Raw genomic sequence first — 7371 nt, 5'->3', positions numbered from 1 at the left:
CCTAATAGTGATTCCTACAGAGTAGGAATTGCTATTAGGAAATCGCTATTTAGGAAATGCAAATACATTGGTCTTATGGGCATCCGGCCCAACGATACAAATGGTTTTGCATTTCCTATTTTGCGATTTCCTTATAGGAAATAGCATTTTCTCAATGCCTATTTCGCATTAAGAAAATGGTTTGTACATGTACTTATCAAATCACAAATAGGTAATCCATATTTGCGATTCCCTATCTGCCTTTGTACATATGAAAAGGCAATTTAGCATTTCTTAAGTAACCAAAATTGCAATTTGTTCCGTTAACAAATTCTAATTAGCTTCGTACACCTGGCCCTTAGAGAGGTACGTAGTAGAAAGAGAATTAGAGAAGAAATTACTTTTCAAAGTGAGGTATAAAAAGCTAGAGATAGGATAAATGAAATGTAGAAGGGGCGAAGGAGTTTACTGTGGGGGGGTGTGAGTTAGCGAGAGAAGTAATGTAGTGCGATGTAAGAGGGGCAAAATGAGAAGAGACAAAGAAAGACAGGTCAGGTAAAAAGAGTGACGAAGCAGGGAGAAAGGCAGAAGGGCCCGATTCACAGAACTAACTTAAGACAAAATCCTAAACTTACTACTTTTGGTATTCACAGAAGTTAGGATTTTGTCTTAAGTTTGTCTTAAGAGAGACTTAAGACAGACTTAAAACAGACTTAAAACAGACTTAAGACAAACTTAAGACAGACTTAAGACAAACTTAAGACAGACTTAAGACATACTTAAGTTAGGATTTTTTCTTAAGTCTGTCTTAAGTCTTGACAAACTTAAGACAAAATCCTAACTTCTGTGAATACCAAAAGTAGTAAGTTTAGGATTTTGTCTTAAGTTAGTTCTGTGAATCGGGCCCTACGAGTGTAGAAAGAGAGATGACATGTAGATGGAACTAAAATGAAGTACAAATACAAAGATGGGCCAGAGAAAGAGGAGGTTCTTATAGACGTAGAAAGAGGGAGATGCGGAGGCAGAGAGAGAAACGTGGGGTGGGGACAAATGAGGTAGATAAAGGTCTGTGAGAAAGAACATGGTGTGGAGAGGTTAGAGTGCTTAATTTGTGCAGGTGCTTTCCGGTCCTCAGCACCAGCACTTAATTGCCAGCACCGGGGCTTCTGACTGTCTGGCATGGTAGTGATGTCTGCAAATTTAGGTACGAGCACATCAACTTCTGTTTATTATTTCAATTAAAATTTCCAATTATTAGTTTTTGCCTCCAAAGCCTTTCCTATAGCTTTGGGGGCCTGTAATAATATGAATGGTCACACTTTTAAGAGTGTGATGATTAGCAGTGTGTTTGTGCTGTCATTGGCAGTGCTGCCAGGGGCAACGGATGGTGCAAGCTCTAGTTTCCTCCTGTCGAGGGCCCCAGCACTACGTTTTTTCCAAATTAAGCACTGGATAGAGAGAGAGAGTGGTCAGACAGAGAGAAGGCTAGGAGAGAGATGATGTATAGAGAGATGAAGATAGAAATGCAGAAGTGAGGTAAGGACCGAGATGACAGTAGAAATCAGCAAAATTATAAAAAAAAATCGCAAAACTCTGCAAAATTCTATAAATGTTTAACAAAATTATATTTTTAGGGCCAAATGTGGTTTGCTGGTATCTGATGTGGCACATTTTGGAGAAGTCGCACTCCGTGGACAAGTGTCGAAAGAGATACGAGCAGGTGGGTGGTTCAAGCAGGAAATGTGTCTCTTCGAGGCACTTTCTGTTTGAAGGAGTCATTTGCGTGCAAAAAAACAACGCAAAGTTGCATAATGTAAATGTTCACACATTTTGCATACACAAAGTTCAGAAATTATGTAAAATTTTCGGGCGAAATTAGAATTTGACTCATGACTTGCTGAGAGAGATATGAAATGAGCATAGGAGACATGCAGAGAGGTGAGAGGGAAGAGAGCAGAGAGGTGCAGAGAGAGGGGTGAGGGGGGCGAGAGAACTGAGGGAGAGGGCGATAGAGAGGCAGAGATGGAGGGAATGGCACCACGAGAGGTAAAGATCAGGTGAGGTGGGTAGAGACAGGTCATAATCATATAGGAAACAGGGAGAATTGAGATACAGGAAAGACACAGAGGTATAGGAACAGAGGCTAGGAAGAGAGAGTGAGAGGGGAAGTGAGAGGGTTAGGTTGAAGAGAAGACGTAAGGTTAGAGGTACTTGACAGTATACTTCTTTTGTAATGTTGTTGTCGATGTTTGCATGGGTGAGGGTTGGGCAGCCCCGCAGGGCTGGACTGGGAACCCAAAGCAGCCATGGCAATTTTGTAGGATCAGCCCCCCCCCCCGTAGTGGGGGTGCAAGTGTAAAGCACTGCTGCTTTTGTTACTGGGGGCTGATATTGCAAAACCCAACCCCAATAACAACCACCCCCCCATCCCACTGCTGCAAAACCTCCACCCTTCCAGCCTCCCAGGAAAACGCCCGATGCCCGCTATGGCCAGTCCGTCCCTGTAGGCCAGGCATGTCCACTAAACATCTGTGAAGTGTGCGCCCCCAACTTTCAAATAGAGAAATTGTTGAATTGCCACCAAATCACTTTACCTGGGGCCCCTTGCAAGTTATCGCCCTGGCTAGCTGCCACTTTGCCCATGCCTTAAAACGGCTATATTAAAAAATGATACTGAAACAGAGGTCAGTGGGCAGAATGCCAGGGATGAGAAGGTTTCAATGCTTGTGGTATGGGGCGCGAGGTCAAAATGAAGTGCCAGACCACCAGTGCTTAATTTGTAATGTGGTGGTGCCACAGCTATGTCTAGAAACCTGTGGACGGTCAGTTAAATGTTGGTGCCAAATAAAGACAGAATAGTCGTCTATCCAACTGAAGCCTCTTTAATCCAGTACCGGACAGTTCCTGTCCCTTTTTTTCACTCTGGCGGGTTCCTGCTTTCTCCCTTCATGATAGGTTTTCCGTCTTTCTTTTCCATCTTCATTCGGCTTTGTTTTTCCATCTCATGCTCTCAGTAGAAGTCTAACGCAGAACAATAAGTGCTGGTCCTCAAAAATGAGTGCCCGTGGCACCCCCGGCAACCACTGGCTCAAATTAAGCACTGCCAGACCCACAGCTTTGTATTTAGGGCCTGAGATGTGCTAAGAATCACAATAACATTGCAGGTGCTTTGTCTTATTCACATTAACTGAGGTTTGCTGGACTTGAATGGTAAACACCCTTGGTCTTGGAGGTCTGGAAAGAACGAGAAGAGGGCAGGAATCCCCAGGCTTGAGAACCACGGCCGCTTCTACCCAGCAGCCTTCAACACTGGGCTGGCGAGAACTTCTGCGAGCCAAGCGCAGACAGTGTGGGGTAATTTCAATGGCAGAGAGAGGGTGTGGTTTAAGTTTGGCAGAAAATAATTAGGAAAAATACCGTATGACAGAAATATTGTGTCCTGAATATCCTTTGCAAACATGGCTTCCGTGGGTGTAGAGTTTCTATTATGAACCCTATCTGGTGATAATTTATATTTTTGTACACAATGTTTAGGACTCAATATTTCTCTAGAGGGACTAGAGTATACATAAGGATTTTCCCCAGTGAGTATTGAAAGCAGGATGGCAGAATTTCACTTAATGGGCGTGTTTCTGGGTATGTTTGCTGTCGTCTGTCATCTGCATTGCCAAAGGATTGTTAAGAGCATCAAAGGAAGCTGTTTTTTTAAACAGAGAGGAGAGGATGTCAAAATCTATGTGTTATAATTTATTTTTTAGGGTGTTGCAAATGTTTGAAAAGGTTTTCCATATTTGTTGGGGTGGTATTGACATCTGTCAAGATGGGTTGTGCATAAAACTATTTTGATCTAAGGCAGATCAACACAGAAGTTTTCAAGAGCTTGGATTGAGGCCCGAAGACCTAGGGTCGTATTTATATCTTAGCGGTGTGGATACTCTGTTGCGACAGTGATGGATTATCCATACCGCCAAGAGTGTGGTCCTCCCGCCCAATTTAATGGTGGGTGGACCTTTCGTTTAATCATGGTGGAGACTGCTCTGTCTCCACCTTGATTAAATCCTTCCGATGACCCAACGGTGTAAGGGTCGCCGGAGGTTCACCTCAAATTCCGCCCACCTAATTTAGATGGGTGGAGGTGTGAGGTATCACTACCCGTCACCTCCAAGAAAACCAAGGGGCATATCATCAAGGGACGGCGATAAATAACGCAAAGTACGCTTAGCGCTTTTTTATTCATCGCCGTCTATCTCTGGAATTTATCGCGTTATTAACACTGCGTTTCTCCAGGGCTATAAAAATTACAGTGATAGCGGGGAAATCGCCGTTTTGCAGGGAACATCGCTGGTTTTCCAGCGATGTTCCCTGCAAAACGTCGATAACCTTGCTGATACGACCCTGTGGTCGTCTAGCATAATCCACCCCCAATATTAGAGATGCATTTTAGCAGACAAATGTTTTTGGCGAAAACAGCGGTTTTCTCCAAAAACTAACATTTGCTTAAATGCTAGGGCAACCTTGCAAATATCGCGATGTGCACATCAGCGATATTTGCAAGGAAGTACTGCCCAGTGACGCCCACTTTGCATCTCATTAGAGATGCAAAGGGAGGCATCGGGTAAAAGGGTGCTAACATGCGCTAATGCATGTTAGCACCCACTTGTAAATAGGTAGTTAAGATTGTGTCTGCTTTTTTGCTTTTAAAGCCAAAAAATGGAGATAACGCCCTTGTTAATATGCCCCCTGTCAGTAAGGGACAGTAAAAACTACAAAATGCTCCCACATCGATTTGCATCCGTACTTCTCCTTCACCAAATTGTAAAGTAGACCCTTTGCCCTCCCTGCTAAAGTGTTCATGTTTACTTTTTAATTTGCAAGACACTTAGGCTCGACAAAAAGCATGGAAAAGACATTTATTAAAAATCCACACACATTTACGAGCGGGTTTTGGTCCCCAAAGACTGGAAGAAAGTTTAATCCTTCTGCACACTGAGTGCCAGTGTGTGCCCAGATGCCCATGGCTGCATCAGATCATACATTGTTAATACCCTGTGGTGCCTAGAGGCCTTAGATGGAGGGAAGAGAGCCCGGCGCACTGCCTGGCTGCATAAAGCCGGCTCATGCCGGCATGTGCACAGCAGCACATAGGTCAGGTTATAAAAGGCTCTAAGATACCGCACTTTTTTCTTTAGTTTTATATAAAACGAACTTGACCCGAAGGTATTGGAGCGTTTTACATGAGTACCAGTTACATTTCACAAGGACACATTCATTCTTCGTGTTTATTAGGCACAGGGAGATTAAGATTCACAGGATGTTGAGGCAAAGTCGAATCTCGAACCTGGGGCCATATGTATCAAAAAAGAGTTTTGCGATTCTCAAATTGTGATTTTTAGCAAATTGCAATTAGAGAATCGCAAAATGCAATGTATGTAGGATTTGCTAAAAATTTTGTGAATCCTACATATTCTATATTGGCGAATCGCAAATAGAGATTCGCAAATAAGGAATACCTTCCCATTCATTCCTATGGGCTAGAAGGCCCATAGGACTGAATGGGAAGACATACTCAATTTGCAATTACCAATTAGAGAATCACAATTTAAGAATGAAATTTAAAGGTTGAAACGGTGCCAAAAGGACACCCTGTTGCACCCCTGAAATATGCATGTGTGCACATATTATGTAAAAAAGAAGAAAGGTACCCACACTTCACATTTCACACCATTCAATTTCGGATGAAAAAAGATAAACAAAACTTAATATGTTTATCTTGGCAATTAATTGTGCCGTTTTATTCAATAAAAAGCAACCTTTGCTGAGTATTCTTTAAGTCAAGAGAAATACCATTGCCTTTCATGTACTAACCATGAATGTCGCGATGTCTAATTTTTACAACACAACACAGAAACATGAATCAAATTACATATACGCGTTTCGAGTTTGGGAGGGTTCTTCACAAACTCTCATCAGGGCCAAATGAATTCTTTCCCTCGTTTCTTAAACCTAATAGTGAAAACATAAACAAATTGTGGACACTCGTTATAAATTGCTCCCCTCAACCTGCTCCATCCTTCTCATATGTACAACTTTTAAAATGGAACATACCTCAGGGGACTTGAGGTAAGTTCAGTTGATCCAAAGCAAATTTCATGGATTCGTAGAGTCTGTGCGCCTTTCTAAAAAAACGTGTTTTTACATCAGATACTGATTGTGTGTAATTTTAGCAAGTTAAAATGCAAATTGGAAAAAAGAAAAGACAAAAACCAATTGTCTCGTACCTGAATCTAAAGTAAGGGGAGAGCCTGTTGTATTTCTGCCGTTTCCTATTTAGGAATATTGCCACTCGTTTATTTTCCTCGTTTTTTTCACATACAGCACTGAAAGACATTTTTTAAAAAAATGCGGATTACCCACTTTCAGTAATAAATATCACCTTGCTCCCAGATGTTGTATGCCGGAGCACTATTAGGTTTAAGAAACGAGGGAAAGAATTCATTTGGCCCTGATGAGAGTTTGTGAAGAACCCTCCCAAACTCGAAACGCGTATATGTAATTTGATTCATGTTTCTGTGTTGTGTTGTAAAAATTAGACATCGCGACATTCATGGTTAGTACATGAAAGGCAATGGTATTTCTCTTGACTTAAAGAATACTCAGCAAAGGTTGCTTTTTATTGAATAAAACGGCACAATTAATTGCCAAGATAAACATATTAAGTTTTGTTTATCTTTTTTCATCCGAAATTGAATGGTGTGAAATGTGAAGTGTGGGTACCTTTCTTCTTTTTTACAAAGTATTTGGGCCCTTACCCCACTTCTGTCCACATGGGCCAAACTCTTTTTTCGAAAAACTGTGTGCACATATTAAGCACATACATGACCTAAAGGTATGTGTGTGCGACATATGGCACTTTTAAAAAATCAAAAAAGTGATTTTTTAAAGAAAATCGCAAATTACCACCAACTTGAAGTTGGTGGTAATTTGCAATTTCTTAAGGACAAATAGCAAATTTCTGGTGCTTCCAGAATTGCATTTAAGGAATCGCAATTTGCAATTCCTTAATTGCATTTGCAAAATAGAGAATCGCAAATTTTGCAATTCTGTATTTTGCGATGGCCTTTTGGGATGATACATTCCAAAAGACTTTTTCCAATTCGCAAACGGGCCGGTTCTGAGAATCTGCCCGTTCGCAAACATGAAAAAGGCTTGATACATATGGCCCTATGTTTCCAAGTTCCAAAATCGACAGTTCTGGCCATAGTGCCACAACCTATCCCCACTCACACCTGCTTATGTTTCATGGCACTAAATCCAAGGCTATCACATTAGAGGACATTGAAAACAGACACGTTTACAAGCATTTGTGAAATTTTATCGTCACTTACGGTTCAC

Source organism: Lissotriton helveticus, chromosome 9 (genome assembly GCF_964261635.1).
Source record: "Lissotriton helveticus chromosome 9, aLisHel1.1, whole genome shotgun sequence".
Taxonomy (NCBI): domain Eukaryota; kingdom Metazoa; phylum Chordata; class Amphibia; order Caudata; family Salamandridae; genus Lissotriton; species Lissotriton helveticus.
This window is presented reverse-complemented; position numbering follows the sequence as displayed.